Source organism: Peromyscus californicus, unplaced genomic scaffold (assembly GCF_007827085.1).
Source record: "Peromyscus californicus insignis strain IS unplaced genomic scaffold, ASM782708v3 Scaffold_14__1_contigs__length_90479793_seg_2, whole genome shotgun sequence".
Taxonomy (NCBI): Eukaryota; Metazoa; Chordata; class Mammalia; order Rodentia; family Cricetidae; genus Peromyscus; species Peromyscus californicus.
Window position 1 is genome coordinate 25,654,134 of NW_026294436.1, and position 18,786 is coordinate 25,672,919.

An 18,786-nucleotide genomic window follows, 5' to 3' on the forward strand; every position below is an offset into this window, starting at 1 on the left:
GTAATATAATAGCTCTTCGTGCCGACCATGAAGTTTGCACAGACTTACATGTGGGTAGATAGCATAGAACTGTACACACAGTATTCCAATATCACATTCCTGTTTTTCATATTGTAGTATATGTAAGATGTAAGCTTTGGATGAAACTGGATGGAGGGTATATATAGAACCTCTCTAATATATTTCTAACTCGTGAATCTAAAATTATTTAAAAATTAGAACAGTAATAAATTAGATAAATAATTGTTTCCAGATTACTGAATACACAGAACTTTTCTTCATTATCTCCTTTGTTCCCAATTTTAGCAGTCACCTTGATGCAGGTATGATGGTGCGTACCTATAATCCTTTGCTCAGGAGGTGGCGGCATGAGGATTATGAATTTGTGGCCAGCCTGGGCTATATACTGAGTTCCAGTCATAAGAAGATCCAGTCTAAGGAAAAAAAAATCATCCTAGTTAGTCAATGCCTATGGGCATGCAAGCTGAGGATGTTCTTTGTGTTATTCACGTCTTACCACTGTTTTCATTCTTACGGATACATCTTTAAAAAATAATCAAACTTGAAAATGTAATTAGAAGAGATGAGAAAATATCTCACTTCTAATAATTCCCAGGCACTTTGGTAGTTTAATTATGACATCATTTAGATATGGAGTAAATATCTGTCTTTTTTGCAGTTTTCATTTGGTCTCCTGTGTCATATCAAGTTACCTTTCCTTGCACCTCTTATTTTAAAAGGCCCTTGCTGGGCTTGAGTTTTAGTGTGGTGTAGTGTTTTTCTGTGTCTTGGCGGCCACTCCCAAATAACAATTCAGAGACTTAATATTAATTATAAATGTCGGCCAATAGCTCAGGCTTGTCCTCAGCCAGCTCTTATAACTTAAACCAACCCATTTCTATTCATCTATGTGCTACCCTGAGGCTCGTTTGCCTCATCTATGAACTTTCCATGTTGCTTCTTCCCCATCTAACTCGTGATTCCCTAAGACTTGGCCCTTCTCCCCAGCATTCTCTTTGCCCCAAAATCCTGCCTAGCAATTGGCTCATCAGCTTTTTATTAACAATGAGAGAAATACATATTTATACATATTTACAATGTACAAAGTTTTTTTCCACAGCATTTTAGTTCATTCTTGTGTATGTTCATTTTTTTTTCCAGATTCCCTTTATTCACAGTAGGCAAAACCGTATGAAAATGAGATCATCACGTCTAACCTAAGAAGGTGGATGTGGATTTTGAATGAGAATGATCCCCATAGTCTCATATGTTTGAGTATTTGGTACCCAGTTGGTGTAACTATTTGGGAAAGAGTCGGATGCGTGGCCTTGTGGGAAGAAGTGTGAAACTAGAGGTGGGCTTTGAAATTTAGAGAGCCCACATCATTCCCAATTAGCTCTCCCTCTCTGCTCCTCATGCTTATGGATCAAATGTAAATTCTCAGTTATTGCTCCAGAGTCATGCCTGCCTGTCTGCTGCCATGCTCGACACCATGATGATCATAGACTATAACTCAAAAACCATGAGCCACCAAGTTCAACACATTCTTTTATAAGTTGCCTTGGTCATGATGTTTTGTCATGATTCTAGAAAAGTAGGTGAAGTTCTTATTTTATTATGAAGCTATTATAGCTGAATTTTCAAGCAACATATTAGGTAGATTATATAACTCTTCCCCAAATTTGGGGTGTTTATGTTGGCATTAAGCATGCTTGTCATGTTCAAGGGTAGGTTTCAGGGAAATACGTTCCCTTAGAATTCATTTACATTAATTTGTTTGTTTGTTTGTTGTTGTTTGAGAAAGGGTTTCTCTGTGTATCCTGGCTGTCCTGGATCTCACTCTGTAGACCAGGCTGACCTCAAACTCACAGAGATCCACTTACCTCTGCTGCCTGAGTGCTGAGAATAAAAGCGTGTGTCACCATCACCCAGACTACATTAATTTTTAAATAGGTGTGTTAGGACTCTGGGTTGCAAGATTACACACACACACACACACACACACACACACACACACACACACACATATATACATATACACACATATACATACATACATACATCATACAACTCAGACTGGTTAGAATAAAAGGACTGTGTTTATACAGATATCCATGAAGCATAACTGGATTTAGCATTTGATGAATTAACCAGAGCGTGGCTCTCTATTTTCTGCTTCAGTGCTAATTCACTTTCGACACAGGCTCTTCTCTTATTGGTGGAAAGTGGCTGCAAACAGATCCTAGGGTGTCACAGATTTTCACCTTGTCTTACAAAGAAAAGCAGACCTTACAGGGAAGCTCCAGGTCAAGAGAAGCTCCGGCCTCCTAGAAGTTTTAGTAGTCATCATCCGTTGTGGGATATTTTGATCTCACTCTGACTCTCCCGAGACTACTAATAAAGTTTACTTTGACTCAGAGGGTGGAGCTAGCTACTAGCTGACCAAACTTAGCCTTGGAGGTTTTGGAGGACCAAGGGCATGACACAGGAAGTAGTGGGGAGAGGCTTAGAAAGGTTCCCAGCCCTTTTTGGATCGAGGAAGGAGTGAAAGAGGAGGTCACTGGTCACTTCTCTGCCATTTCTCTGATCATTCAGGTTCTTACCCCAATATCTGACTCCCAAGTTTTTATTGATAAAGAATAATTAGATAAATGCTTCAGTTATCAGTGTAAATCTCCTTGCTTCAGGTTTCCAGATGGTTTTTCAAATGGCATTTAATATTAGTTGTCTCTCCCTCTATCCCCTCCATTACTCTTCCCTCCCACCTCTGGCCCTATTTAATATGAAAGGAATCTAAATAGAGTCACCAAATAATAGGGAAGACAATGACCCAACCAGACATTTTATGCCACCAAGCAAAACCTCCATTGCTAGGAATGGATTACATTTTATTGAATAGTTGTTAAAGAGGATCCCATGGAACCCCTTAAACATCACAAACTATTTAAAGAGCTATTGTTTTGTCTCCTGATGGTAAGGCCCTATTGCTGAAGATAATACTTACTGTCTTTGAACACAGAGATCAGTCTGGTACTTAACTAGAAGCTTCACCCCCACTGACTAGTGATCATGGTACTGGAAGTCACTCTGAATGCTACCATAGGAGAAACATCCTGTGATCTACAAGAGCAACCTGCCTGCAAGATATACTGGTGCAATAGTGTCACAAATGTTATGGGAGTAAGTAACCGCATTCTGATTGAATTTAAGGCCAACTCCACGAGATGGAACCCATCCCTTACGTTGCTAAAGTGGCCGAGAACCTGAGACTAGATATACCATGGGACAGGGATGGGGGGACCTAATACAATTATTCTCCTAAAGGAACATAACAATAAAATGACTCCTAATGACATACTGCTAAAGCCATAGATCATTGCCTTGCTCAGCCCACATCAGAGAAGCAGCTTCTTGCCGTAGATGGAAATTTAGACAGAGACCCACAACTGGACAATGTGAAGAGAACGAAAGACTTCAAAGCACTCAGCCCTAAATGGGATCAAACCCCTTCCATCAAGGCTCAGGAATCCATACAGAAGAGGCGGTAGAAAGATTGTAAGAGCCAGAGGTAATAGATTACTCCAAGCATACAGTGTCTTCCAGAAACAGCAGACTGATAGACACGTGAACTCACAGAGACTGTGTCAGCATGCACAAGGCCTGCATAGATTCAGGCCAGATGGAGTTCCAGCTCCGTGAAGGGGAAGCAAACATGGGGTCCCACCCCCTACCAAGCATATAGTGTCTTCCAGAAACAGCAGACTGATACATGTGTGAACTCACAGAGACTGTGTCAGCATGCACAAGATGGAGTTCCAGCTCCGTGAGGGGGAAGCAAGCATAGGGTCCCACCCCCTACCAAGAAACTATCTGCAACTGATACCCACGGTCAAAGGGAAAATCTTTTTCCTTTGGAGAGTCACTGTGTCTATCAGTTTATCAACCACACTCCAGGGGAGACCTCATATCCAGGAGTAGTTGACCAACACAAAATGAACTCAGTTGTATTTTTGTGGACTTTTTATTTGCTTTGGCTTTAAAAAAAAATCTCATTAGTTGTTAGCCTGTTTGTTTTTGGTTTTCATTTTTATGGGGGGTATCTTGTTTCTTGTGTATTTGTTTTGAGAGAGAGGGACATACAGTTAGGTGTGTAGGGAGGTGGGGAGGATCTGAGGGAAGGGAAACATGGTCAAAATATATTGTATGAAAAAAAACACTTTTTTAAAAAAAAAAAAATCCTTGCTTCTTAAGAAAAGCACCAGAGCCTTCGATCATAGGCAGTAAGGCAGTTTATTTTACAAAGGTGTAAAATAAAAAACTGGTGTTGACTCAGAAAGGCAGGTGTGCTGACTGTGTGCAGAGGACGGTTGGACATCGTAATGAATGAAGCAAGCCTCCTTCCTGCCCCTCCTCTCTGGCTGGGGGATGGGGAGGGCAGTCCTACAGGCCATCTATGTCCTCCTTGCCCCTCTTTCACTTACCTTTGTCGTTTTCTCAGGAAAACACTCTACATGGGCTTCATCTCTCCATTTTACATCCTTTTGATTTTCAAGCTTATCAGGTGTGTGACCCTGTAGGCAAGACTTTTAGCTTTTGAGGGCGGTAAGTTTAGCAGAGTTTGGGTGGATTGGGTGTAGCTAGACTATTAGGCTTCAGTAAGGGTCTAGTATTTTCTGGCTTGAGGCACCTCTGAAAATGACCCATCAGATTTTATTTCGTACAACCAGCATCATGTTCATTCTTTAATCAGTCTTAATGAGAACAGGTTATACTTAACCAATCAAGGTTAATCTACTAAACCTTCCTGTGGGTAACCCTCCTATCCCTGTCTGAAAGTGGACTTTATTAGCTGGGTGGTGGTTGCACAGGCTTTAATCCCAGCACTCAGGAGGCAGAGGCACGTGGATCTCTATGAGTCCAAGGCTAACCTGGTCTACAGAGTGAGTTCCAGAACAGCCAGGGCTGTTACACAGAGAAACCATGTCTTGAAAAACCAAAAACAATAAGTGGACTTTATTAATGTTGAGGGCACAGTCAAGAAATATTCACTATGGTGTGATTTGCAAAAGCAAAATAAATTCATCAGCCCACCCACTGATTTCAATGTTTAAATTTTCATCTTAAAAGTTGTCTTGGGACCCCTTTCCTCCTACTGGGTTGCCTCGTCCAGCCTTGAGGTGAGGGTTTGTGCCAGGTCTTATTTTATCTTGTCCTGCCATGTTGGGTTGATATACCTGCTCTTTTCTGGGAGAAGAAGGGGAGGAATAGATCTGAGGGAGAGAGGAGTTGGGGAAAGGAACTGGGAGGAGGGAGAGGGGGGAAGTTGTGGTGGGTGTGTATTGTATGAGAGAAGAATAAATGAAACTTAAATTTTTTAAAAACTGTTCCTCTGTTTTACCCTGGTTGTCCTTTCTTGACCTCTCATTTATTATACACGCCCTTTTAGTTTTGGTATTGCATCCTCAAAACACTCCAAACATTAGGGAACATGCCTTTTCTGTCTTCTCACCTCTACAGCCTCATCATGCACTCTTGCGTGTAGTACTATGAAACAGTAATGACCAGACGACCCGTGGGTGCATAATTAAGTCATTGTTTGTCTTTCTCTTAAACACTAGTCAGAAATGCCATCTGGAATTGAAAATTTTCTGTACATAATATTGCATATTTGAACAAATGTATAGTATTGTAAATAAATGTTTTCAAAGAACCTAAGTGAAATGATATACTAAGTCTGGAATGTTACTAAATAACTGGGCTATTTTGGTGACAATACACATGCATACATTAACATAGATCTGATCTGAGCCCCTAAGTTTCTGCCTCTTCAAGTGATGTTTTTCATTATGAATTTATTGAACTGTGAGTGGACAATTAGTGTTGGAACCACAGAGCTCACAGTACTCTCCTTGTCCATATACTGCCTGTTATATTCAGTTATTTTGGATGCTGATTTATGTACTTGATGTTTTTCAACGAGCTGGATGGTGTGTTATGACATGCCATGCTGCATGCAGATGCATCTTCACTATCAATTTCTATGATTGAGAGCAAATGTTACATGCCCCTGAGGTTGCCTGTGGGAATCTCCTTCCTTTTCTTCCCCCATTTAATCAGAGATTGGATAGCACATGTTATTTCACAGAGCTGGTCTTAGAAAATTCTTCAGGGAATTCTAACCATTTCTGGTTGTGAGCTCTGCTGACTTCGCAGAGGATGCTGCTCCACCAGCATCCCATGCCTGGAGCACAGCTGCACTTGACTCCCATCCTTCCATTGGGTTCCTGTTATTCTGGACAAGTGTAGGTGAGCCCTGGAACATAAAGGAATCTAACCATTTCATTTCCCTGGCGCCCCTCTCTCTTGACTGTTGTAATGAAGAGCAGTCTGGCTTCTAACTTCCATTGCCTGCCTGCTTCAAGTCTCTCAGATGACTGGCCAGTCCAGTACACTCACGTGGTACCTACTTGACCAAGAGATCCTGAACTCTTTACACACACATCCCCACCTCCACCCTCCCGCCAACCAGGTTCATCACCAGGTGCTGTCAGTTTTGTTTGTGTGACATCATTGCACCTGCCCTTCCTTAGGTCCTAGCCTGTTCCTGCTCTGGAAGCTTCTCTGTCAGCTCACTTTGCTCATGGTTTCCAGTCTTTTCTGCAAGATGTGTGCACACTCTTTCACAACTCCCCTAAAATCTAAAGCACAACTACATTTGCACTCTCCTCTTATATAATTTTGTTTGAGATTTTTCTTTTCCTACTCCTTTACTGTTGGGTCTTTAAGGATAAAGATGGTCTTACTTATTTTTTTATGTATAGTGGCACAAATACATAAGAAATGCTGCAAAAGAGTGGGAGAGAGAGAGAAGAAAAACTGGCCTAGTGAATGGATGAATAAATAATGGCATTGAAGTCCAGTTGGGAATCACATCATCAAGAAGTAATACAATTGCATTTTCTCCTAATATGCTATGGTAAAGAATCAGCTCTGGGTTTTCCCAACACATCAGTTTTTCTTAGGCTATTGTTCTGAGACATAGTATACTAAGATAATAAAGTAACTGTGACTTTATTTGGCAATCTCTTTAGCAAGTCTCCCTGAAACAGTCATTGGATTAATGGTGAGCGCAGTGTATGGGCTGCATTCCAAATGAAGTAAGTACATGTTGACAGTGAAGTGAAGCCTTGTTAACCCTGAACAATCATTCCAATTATAAACTACATGCACACAATCACTGTCCCATGAAATATCCCCACTAATTACTTCTAGCCCTTTTGTTATGCAAGCATTAGAAATGAAACCCACAATTGTGTCTGTTCAGTGTCAACTGTGGAATCAAAAGAGTATTGCTAAATTTTTTTAAAAAAGCAATAATTTTTAAATTGTTAAAATACGTAGATTCGATTTGTGCTTTTGAACTGTATGGATAGCACAGTTTTCCAGGCTTTCCTACATAAGAACACATTTGTAACAGGCATCTTGGCTAGGTCTGTAAACGCAGCATACAAATCAGAGAGCTGTTCCATGCACACTTACTGCTGCCTGAGGGAGAAAGCATGTCCACTGTTCCATGACTGGAATGAAAGGCACACTGAGCTTCAGGTCAAATATCCATGACATTGACATGTACGACTAGTCTACTGAGTATGATACATGTTAATATCTTCCCAGTGGTGGGTAGGAATGCTATGCCTCAGTGATCAACACAACACATGCAACCCCTTTAGGTTTTCCACAGGTGTAAAAGCTGATGCAACCTCCAAAGCTGTGGAGTGTGATTCGACTTTGGCCGTCAAATGGCAGTATGGTCATATTTATACAATGTATTCAAGACATCACCCATATTAATTGCACTGTCTGATCATATTTCTTTTATTTATTTTTAAAGATTTGTTTATTTTAATTTCGTGTGTATGAGTGTTTTTACTGCACGTATGTATATATACCATGTGTGTGCTTCAAGAAAGCATCAGATTCCCTGGATCTGGAATTACAAACAGTTCTGAGCTGCCATCTGGGTACTGGGAACTGAGTCAGGCCCTCTGCTAGAGCAGTGAGTGCTCTTAACCACTGAGTCATCTCTCCAGCCCCCTACTTATTTATTTTTTGAGACAGGTCTCATTCTTATAGCTTAGTCTGGCCTTGAACTCTCAGTGTAGTTAGAAATGACCTTGAACTCTTGTCTCCACCTCTCAAGCTAGGATCACAGGTATGTACCACCACACTGGATTTAATGCAATACTAGAGGTCAAACCCAGAGACCCACACATTCTAGGAAAGCACTGTAGCAATTGAGCATCACCCCCAGATCTGATGGTATTTCACTATGGCACACTTTAGACAGCATCCTTATGAACTAAATGGTTTCCATTACTTTATGGGGCCAATAATAAAAGAAAATTCAGAACTTTATGACTGATTGAGCACTCTAAGATACATGTTGTATCTACACAGTGAGTACTCAAACTGTGAACTGTTTGAATGTTATCATGCAATGTCATTGACCAGAGCTAAAGTCCTCGATTAGTAATAAGAAGATTACATTATGCCTACAATTTTATTCTGAATTTAAGAACAGTGACTAAGCTGTGTGTGGTGGCACATCCCTCTAATCTCATCACTGAGGCAGTGGCAGGCAGATGGCTTTAAGTTTGAGGCCGGCATGGTCTGCATAGCAACAAGCCAACCAGAGTGAGACACAAAAGAAAACCCCAAAACATAATAAAATGAATAAATAAAAACAGTGACTAAGGCACAAGACCACATTTTTATTTTGTTCTTGTCCACCACTCTCTCCAACTCCTGCCTTCTATCCTTCCCCTCTCCTGCTGGTCCCTTGCCTCCCTCAAATGGTGCCTCTCTTTTGCGTTCATGCCACGGGCATTTCATTATTATCTTTTTTTCCTCTCCCTCACCCTTCTCGTAAGGTCCTTTCCTCCCCTTTCATGGTTATATCACACACACACACACACACACACACACACACACACACACACACACACACGTGTGTGTGCAGGCACCGAGGGACAAGAAGGGGAGATAAGGAAAGACATACATTTAAATCTAAAGTTCACTATCAAAGAAAACATGTAACACTTGTCTTTCTGAATTTGGCGTGTTCTGCCTAACAGAATACTCCCTTTGCACCCATTTTCCTACAAATGCCAGCTTCCTTTTTCTTTGTGGATGAACAGAATCCCATTGTATATACATACGGCATCCTCTTTAGTCATTCATCTCTTGAGCATCTAAGGGGGCTCCAATTCTTAGCTATTTGAATAGTACAGCAGTTAACATGAATGTGCAAGTATCTTTGTTGTGGGACTTAGAATCCTCTGGCTATACATGAAGGAGTGTGGGAGCCCGTTCTCAGGTTCCTCCTGGCTTTACCCAGCAGGTCCACATAGAGGATGATTAGGACCGGGCCTGAGTGCAGGTGTCTGGGATGGTCTGCACTTGGCTGTGCTGGGGGAGGAGGTCTTTTGCTCCACCCCTTGGCGTCTCTATAAAAACCCTGGGGCAGAGACAGTTGGGGCCCATTGGAATAGGTTCCAGGCTCTCTCGAGGCTATCCTTTATTTTCTATTGGTTTATCTCCGCAAGATTCTCCGCAATAAATCCTATCTAATATTTCCTGCTGCTCGCACTCAAGAAAACTCTGGGGAACTGTGGGGGTGGTGGGTAAACACCCCATAGAATGGCGCCATGAACAGGGACTAAAGAAAAAAGAAAAATAAAGGAACTAAAGAAAAAAAGGGGGGACTAAAAAAAGGGGGGACTAAAGACAAATGAACAGGGACTAAAGACAAAGTGATAGGGACTAAAGATAAAGGAAAATAATAGTTTTATTACAGAGATTTTGGCAAAAGTGAGTTCAGCCCTGCCAGTAGATAAGGCATGCCGGTGTTATGGAAAATATATATTTTTTAGATATATTATTGAGAGGCAGAGGTTTTATCCTCAAGAGAAAAGGAAAGCGGACTGGAAGGATGTCCATGCTGCAGCGAAATTCTCTTCTGTCAAAATTTTCTATCTTCTATCCCTTTCTCAATTTCTATCTGTGAAAAATAAGTATAAGGCATAGGGTAGTAAAATAGTGTAGGAAAAACTTAGAAGTGTAAGATTGTGTAGGAAAAAATAAGGCAACTAGACAGAAAAACTCTTCAATTTTCTAACTTTGGGGGCTATGAATGCAAACTGGGGGGAAAAAATCTTTCTTTGGGCTTTACGAGTAGTAAAAAAGCTCTTCTCGGGGTTGGGGATTTAGCTCAGTGGTAGAGCGCTTGCCTAGCAAGCGCAAGGCCCTGGGTTCGGTCCCCAGCTCTGGAAAAAAAAAAATAAAAAAATTAAAAAAAAAAAAAAAGCTCTTCTCTGAGCTTATGGGGAAGAAAAAGTTTCCTATGGAAGCTTTTGACCTGGGGACAGCTGAAATGCTAAGTCCAAGTGGCAGGAGAAAGTGATTTCTCCCTGAGGCAAAAATGGGGGTGTAAAAAGCCAAAAAGTTTAAAGTTGGGAAGTTTTGGGAAAAGTTGGTCTTTCTCTTGGGGGGGGGATCTCTCAAACTAAAAGCTTTTCTTGGAAAATTTGGGGGGAAAAAACTCTCTAAAAAGCCTTCATCTTTCTCAAAAGCTCTCTTAAACTTAAAAACTAAAGCCTTTAACTTTCTCTCTCAGAAGGACAAATTAGAATCACCTGAAGATTAGTATGGGGACCACCTGTGATTAGCTCAAAGGGAAAACAAACCTCTTAAGACAGCAAAACCTAAGTTCTCTTTCAAGCTTTAAAAATCCTCCCTGCAATGCAGGAGGCAGGGACAAGTTCCTAAAAACCTCTTCTAAGCTCTGTCTCTTCAAACTAGTAAAAGACAGTGGGTCAGAGCACCCTGAGGGAAACACTTGGGAGAGTGTGGGTAAAGAGCTACAGAGAGCCCAAAAGGGCCGGAAACTTTACCTGAGAAAAGCAAAAAAGCCAAGCTTTTCAGTTACAGCTGAGGCATCAAGGGTTTTGTTTGAGCATTTCAGAATGAAAAGGTGCTCCTAATCATCCTACACAAAGATCCCCTGAAGCAATGCAAACTGTTAGCATTGTATCCTCTCTTCTGACCAAAAACCCAGAGGCTACTGGCCAGCGTCTCTGAGTTGGGGTGCATTTCAGGGATACTAGGGTTCCTGCAGTGGTAAACTTCCTGGAGAACAGAGCTGAGGCAGGAAGGTGCAGGACCCAGGGGAAGATTGCTAATGAACAAACAAAGCTAAAGCCGGTGGGAACGGCACAGTTGTCCACTTTCCTACAAGTCCCAGGTTTATAGGTCCACAGCTGCAAAAAGACATCTGAGAAAAAAGCTTTCCTATCAGAGTAAGGACCTTTCTGGGAAAACAGTAAAGCTGAACTGTGTCTGAAGCAGTTGTGCTGCTGAGTCAGAACACTGTCTGGGGAAAGAGCCCAGCCAGGGCAGAACAGAACTATCCAGGAGTAAAGCTTTCTTTTCTATCCGAGAAAGCATCTTTTTGAGAAAAGCTTTGTTTCAACTGACTCTCTGAGATGAGGGAGTGTAGCCCTGAGGGGTGATTGCCTCTGGCATAAGCTCTGTCCTTGAGCACCCAGATAAACAAATACAACCCACTGGGGGACTGGGCCAGGTGATGGCCTGATGAGGCAAAACACCTGTCCTACTGGGAGTTTAGAAATGGCAAAAACCTCCCTTGTTAGATTTTCAGTCTGTATGCAAACCACACAGACCCCGAAAACAAACGGACAAAAAGCCCCTACCTTCATTAGCAGGGAAAGCCGCCACTGTAGTGTTGGAAACTGTTTCTGGGGTAGAGGGGATAAACTGAGACCAAACTGGGAACTGTCTGGGAGAAAGACTCTGAAGAAAGAGAAGGGACATATTCCTCCCCAGAAAATACATGACCTGTGAAAAGCTGCTAGAATTTGAGGTGGATTCGGGGGGAGAAAAAAAAGCCCCTACCTCCAAAGGCAGCTAGCAAAGGAACAGAGCCACAGACAGATACCTGAAGCTCTGCATTTGGGAAGGACGGAACAAGCAAAATAAGATAGATCAGTGGGAGAAAATCTCTGAAGGAGCTATGGAAAAGCTGTTGTAAATGATTTTGTTTGTCACTGACTGGCTAAGACAAACACAAACCCCGAGGAAAGTTGCTATCAGAAATGCCCACCTCAATGTGCGCTAACGAGGCAGGTGCAGTTCTGATTTGGGGCCAGTGTCAAATGAAGGAGAGACACTTGTTAAAGCCAGCTGAGGAGAGAATAGAAACCTCCCAATGTGCCATAGATGAAAATGTAAAATGCTTGTTCAAATCTCCCGTTGCAAAAGCAAAAAACTTTGTTCAAACCTCCCGGGCAAGAATTTGTAAGCAAGTCTGGTAAAACAGAACCAGTTGACTCTCAGACCCGAAAAGAACTATGGGAAATGACTGATGGGAAATGATATAAGGAAAATGATATAAGGGATTGATATGGGACTGATATTATTATGGACTGATAAAAGAGAAATGCATTCTGGGAAAGGTAGTTTTTCCGCTAAAGATGGCGACATTGCCCTGAAACACTTTTGTCAGCTCGAAAATACGTTCATGGTAAACTTAAAATACAGCTTTTAAAAGAATAAGGAGGAAAATCGTCTAAGAGTTTCGTCTAAGTGTCAGTTCCAATGAAAAATTGAAAGGATGCGGAACTAGGTGCTTCGCAGTTTGGGGCTCCATTGGTAAAATCCCTTATTTACCCTAATAGCTGTGCAAAGTTTTTGTGGTAGTTGGATGACAAAAAGCTACCTATAAGAGCAAACAAGCCACTTAAAAATCCTTAAAACAAGGGAAAGCTGTTTATACACTGAACGTTGTCTTAGATATGAAGAAACTTATGTTGAAATTAAAGTTCTTTGTCTTTTGGACAAACTGCCTGCAATTAATAATTCCTTTGCAAATCTAATAAGGAGACAAACAGGCATTCAAAAAGAAATGGCTGCTTTGTAGATGGGAAACAAACTTCAGACAATCTAGCTGTCTTACAAAAGAGTTGCTTCACCTGAAAGTTCCTTATAAGAAATCAATGCTAAATATTACAGCTGCTAATAATATCAGGAGTTAAAGCTAATGATATGAAAATACTAAATACAGTTCGGAGCTGTGCCACTTGTGGCTTTACTAGCTCCTTTAGAAAAATACTTTATATCACCTAATAGCTGTGCAGTATTTGGAGAAGAACTTTACAGCAGCTAAATACGGTAATTTCACCCTCATCGTGAAGTGAAGTTTTTCGGTAGAACAAACCAAAAGTACTGCTGTAATAGAAATGTTTGTCTGAATTGAAGCACTTAGGGGAACTATTATGAATTTGGGTGAAGGAACAGCCTCTAGTTAAAAACCGTCTGCCGCTGACAGTGCATCTCTGCTGGTCCGGAACGGCTGAGAGAACTGGCAACTTTGGAGTGTGGTGTCATCCTGGGAAGGTTACAGTCCCCTAGCAACAACTATCACAATTCTATAACAACAACACTCACTAAATCCCAGTGCTTTATAACAAAGCTGACTATAAACTCTAAACTTTAGAAATGATTTACGTACTTCCCGTCTAGTTGAGAGAATCTTTCTAATAGAGATAGTGATAATTAAGAGTAAGAAGCAGAAAAAGATGAAAATAAGATGTGAGTTTGTAGAAATTCTGTCTTGTTAGATCTGTGTTAAGAAATCTTTAGGTGTTTGCTAAGTTAAATATATGCTAATGGTAGCCCTATATAAGTTTGTAAGATAGATCTATAGAGTTCCTTTAAGAATATAAGCTTGCAAGAAGTATCTAAGGTAGTCTTAAGACATGTAGTAATAAGCTTGTAAGAAGTAAAGATGTTAGTTGTAAATGTAAGTTTAAATAAGAAATAAGATGGAATGAATATAAGTATATAAGAAGTAATAAGAAATATATTTGCTAAAGTAGTTCTATAGTTTCCTTAAGGAGCATAAATAAGTAGATGTTAATGTTATAAACGTGTAAATGTTGAATGTGAGTCTAAATGCTTTGCAAGGCAAAAGGTTATATGTGAGTTTAAAAAGTGTAAATGTTAAGTGTGAATCTATGCTTAATGTATATAGTGAAAAAACCTGAGATACAGAAGTTAGTGTCCTAGCAGACTGCAAAGCAGGCAGTCTGAGCGGTTTTCAAAAGTTCCAGAAGCCGCTAAGAAGCTAAGAATGACGGACTCCAGAACCAGCACAAGGCATCTGCAGCTGAGATCCGTGGAAAATCGACGCAACACAGAAAAACCTGAGCTAACATCAAAAACGGTGTGGTTTAGAATACTATTGTACCTAAAAAGGTCTCTGGCTTGAGACTAAGTTCAGAGACGCTTGTTTAAACAAAAATTGTTAACTGCAAAAAGTTTTGGTTGAAAAACGTCTCTTCATATTTTGAAGTGAAAGCCTAATACCAGAATTTATTTCTTGTTTGAACTTTTTGAACTTAAAATGAGATAAAACTACAAAAAGATTTTGGTTATGGATTTCTTCATATTTGGAAGGCTCGTACCAGAATTTATCATTTGAATTTTGGGACTTAAGAAATGAAATGAACAGTAGAGATTTCATTGCAATGGGACAATTTTGAGTTTACTTATACTAATGACCTAGGAACTGTTTTCTGGAATTGGGTTAAAAATGGAACTGTTTAAATGAAGAAATTTATTGTTTCTACCGAGAATCAAGATGCAGTTTTGTGTATGCATATATGCTTTATTAATTGGTGATTCATGAATTGTTTTGTGGAACTGTTTATGTAAAAATGAAATTACTTACAGAACTGGTTTTGTGTTATAAATGGAACTGTTTAAACAGAAATTTGGATTTTATAACTAGGCTTGAGATTTTGCTTAAAAAATTATAAAAGGGAGAGTTAATATTCCTTAGTCTATTTAATTTAAAAAATTTTCTTTGAGTGGATTAATGTCATGTTTTGTTAGTAAGAAATGCAAATGGGATATACTTAGAGACTACTTTTAAAGTGTAAAGAGTTTTTTTAAGAGACTGCTTTTGGATGTTTTGCTAAAAGTTTTCAAAGTGTTAATGGTTAGATTGAAAATATTGCTTTTCAATATGGGTTTGTAGAAATTGTATAAGTTTGGGTTCCTCTAACTAGGTTTGAGATTGTTTAAAAAATTATAAAGAAAAGGAGGAGTTATGAGATTGAATTACGTTTGTAGAAACCTATTGATATTAATGCACCCTGGTTTTGTGGAGTTAAGGAAATATTTAAGTTTGTGAATACATTGAATTTTTTCCTATGTTCTGTTAGCAAGAAAATTCAAATTGAGTTAAAGTTGTAAGACGGAGAAAATTGTTAACTATATATAGCACCATATATGCTAATTCAAATGGTTCTGTTAAGAGTTTGCTTTGTGTTGTAAGATTGAGAGAATTGTGACTATGTATAGCAATATTTATGTTAACCTGTTAATGGTAATGATGAAGCTAAGGGATTCTTTAAGTTTGTAGTCACCTCAAGAGTTTCTGGTTTAGAAAGGGCTTGAGGCAGTTAAGACTGCTGTAGTCACCTTGGACCTAATTCAAAAGAGAAATGCCATCTTTATCATCCTCTACTCCCATATTGGGAAGTGTAACAGCTATGGAGATTGTTGTAAGCCATTGATAGTTATTTATATATATATATATATATATATATATATATATATATATTAAGAAAGGGGGACCTGTGGGAGCCCGTTCTCGGGTTCCTCGTGGCTTTACCCAGCAGGTCCGCATAGAGGATGATTAGGACCGGGCCTGAGTGCAGGTGTCTGGGATGGTCTGCACTTGACTGTGCTGGGGGAGGAGGTCTTTTGCTCCACCCCTTGGCGTCTCTATAAAAACCCTGGGGCAGAGACAGTTGGGGCCCATTGGAATAGGTTCCAGGCTCTCTCGAGGCTATCCTTTATTTTCTATCAGTTTATCTCCGCAAGATTCTCCGCAATAAATCCTTCTATCTAATATTTCCTGCTGCTCGCACTCAAGAAAACTCTGGGGAACTGTGGGGGTGGTGGGTAAACGCCCCACAAAGGAGATGTATAGCGGGGTCATGTGGTGTGATGTTTAGGTGCTTGAGAAATCTACACATTGATTCCACACTGGCTGCTCCAGTTGATGCTCCCATCAGCACCATACAAGGATTCCATTTTCCTTAAGTCTCTACCAGTATTTGTCACTGTTTGTTTTTTCTTGATAATAAAAATTTTTATCAGAGCGAGATGGAATCTCAGAATTGTTTTAATTTGTGTTTCTTTGATGGCCAAGAAGTTGAATAGTTTCCAAAACGTTGTTACCCATCTCTATTTCCTCTTTGGAGAAATGTCTACTCAGTTCATTAGCTCATTTATTAGTTGGGTGATTTGATTTTTTGGTTTTTTAATATATTATAGGTTACTCCCCTGTCTCATAATTGCAGGGTCTTTTTCTCCACTCTGTAGCTGTCACTTTGCCTCAGCGATTGTTTCCTTTGTTGTGGAGAAACCTTGTCATTCCATGTGACCCCACAACATGTTTAAAAAGTTCTTGCTTATGTCAGCACATGGAAATGTTCCGCCTGTGTTTTTCTCTAACACCTTCAAAGCTTTAGATACTACATTATGATCTTTGATCTATTTTGAATTAATTTTGTCAAAGATGAAAGACGTGGATCTAGTTTTATCCTTAAACAGGAAGATATCCAGTTTTCCCATCCCCATTTATTGAAGAGGCTGTTTTCCATTGTATGTTTTCGGTGCCTCTGTCACTGCAACTGTGTGCATTTTTCCTACATTCTATTCCACAGGTCTGTGTTTGTGCACCTACAGTGCTGCTGTTGTTGCTCTGGCTGTAGGGTAGAATAGGAGATCAGATATTGTGATGCCTCCAATATTGCTACTTCTGCTTAGGTTGTTCTAGCGATTTTGGGGGCCTTTTGTGTTTCCATATTAATTTTAGGAACATTTTATTGGTCCTGTGAAGAATGAAATTGAAATTTTGACGAGGCCTGTACCAAATATACAGATTGATTTTGATGATGTAGCCATTATTGCAAAGTTAATACTGTCAACATAACCCCTGGTTGTCTTGGGACGCACTACATGGATGGAGCTGGACTTGAACTCACAGAGATTCACCTGCCTCTGTCTCCCCAGTACTGGGATTGAAGTCATGTGCAACAACTATGCCTGGCTTGATTCTGCTAATCCTTGAGTATGTAGGCCTTTTCATCTTTGAATGTCTTCTGCTCCGTGTGTGTGTGTGTGTGTGTGTGTGTGTGTGTGTGTGTGTGTATGTTTAATGCTTTGATAATTTCCTGCATGTATACACTGATATTTTTGTCCCCCATTACTGTCTCTCATCCATCCCTCTCTCCCAATGAAACTTTTTCTTCCCAATCATCTCCCTCCTAATTTGATACCTTTTTAAATTTTAATTAACTTAATTAATTAATTCAGAGACAGGGCCTCACTATGTCTTCCTGGCTGGGCTGGTAATATCTTTTAAAATTCGACCCACTAAGTTAAAATAAGTTTGCTTTATGAGCATGAGTTGGGGATTGTTTTCTCATACACAGGCAGTTTATTAGTGGCTACACCCCTGAGAAAAAAAATGGCAGTCCCCCCTCTTGCTTTATGCTTCAAAAAATAATTTGCCATACAACCAATTTAACTATCAAATTCCACTTGCTCCTTCTTTTAAATAACAGGCCCCATTCCCTTGAATTTTTGTTGCTCCCTAACATTGCTGAATCTATTCTCTCTAGTGTCTGCATTATTACAAATGCTTCCGGAATAAAAATTACTGCTTTTCTTTTTTTTTTCTCTCTCTGATTCATATTTAGCACTGATGTCAAAATAGTAATATTTACATGGCAGTACTGGCCTTACTTAATGGTTTTTTTGTTTGGAGGAATTTTGTTTTTAATCTTCTTTTTGACTAGGTTGTTACTCTGTAACCTGTTCTGGCCTGGGAATTCATGGCAATCCTTCTGTTCCAGCCTCCCAAGTACCAAGATTATACGTAAAAGGTACCATTCTTGACTTAATTCACAAACCATTCTCGTTATCGTTTTCTGTTCCAAAAATTCTCAGTGTTGCTACTTTACATATAGGGTAGTGTATGAACTCATTAGCCGGACATTTGAGAGGCTCCCACACTTTGACCCCTGCAGAACCTTTGCACTCTTTTGTGCTGCTGCTCTCCAGGTCAAGCACTCTGCTGTAACCAGGCTGGTCTCCTCAGTTTCCTCTAAATTATCCGTGCTGCAGACAGGCAAGTCGGTCTCCCAATGATTCCCTCCCTGATCCCCAGTTGTATTTCACTGTCCATGCCTCCTCCATGTGTCCCTGAGGTAGACACTGCCCAGTCTTATGTCAATTTTGAAAACTCCACATTTCTAGCTATTGATAGATTTATGCAAACAGGGGACCAGTGACCATGAGAGGTAATTCTATCTAGAGCCCATTGGGAAATATGGGATTTTTTTTCCCCTACATGGGATAACAAGGAATTTCTATTTTGAATATAGTACTGTAAATATCCTTTAAAATACCCACTTACAAAATATGGTGTTATTTAACGAATGAGATATTTGTTTTTTTTAAATACAAAGACGAACCTGCAAAAAGCAGGGGAAATCTGGGCACCTATATCTAAAACCTGAACCAAATGTCAGAGTCTATTTGTCTGTGGCACTACTGCTATCCTGGAGAAACCTGACCATCTTGATGAGCACGATACTTAGGTTTGTGCAGCTGAGTGGAGCCAGGACA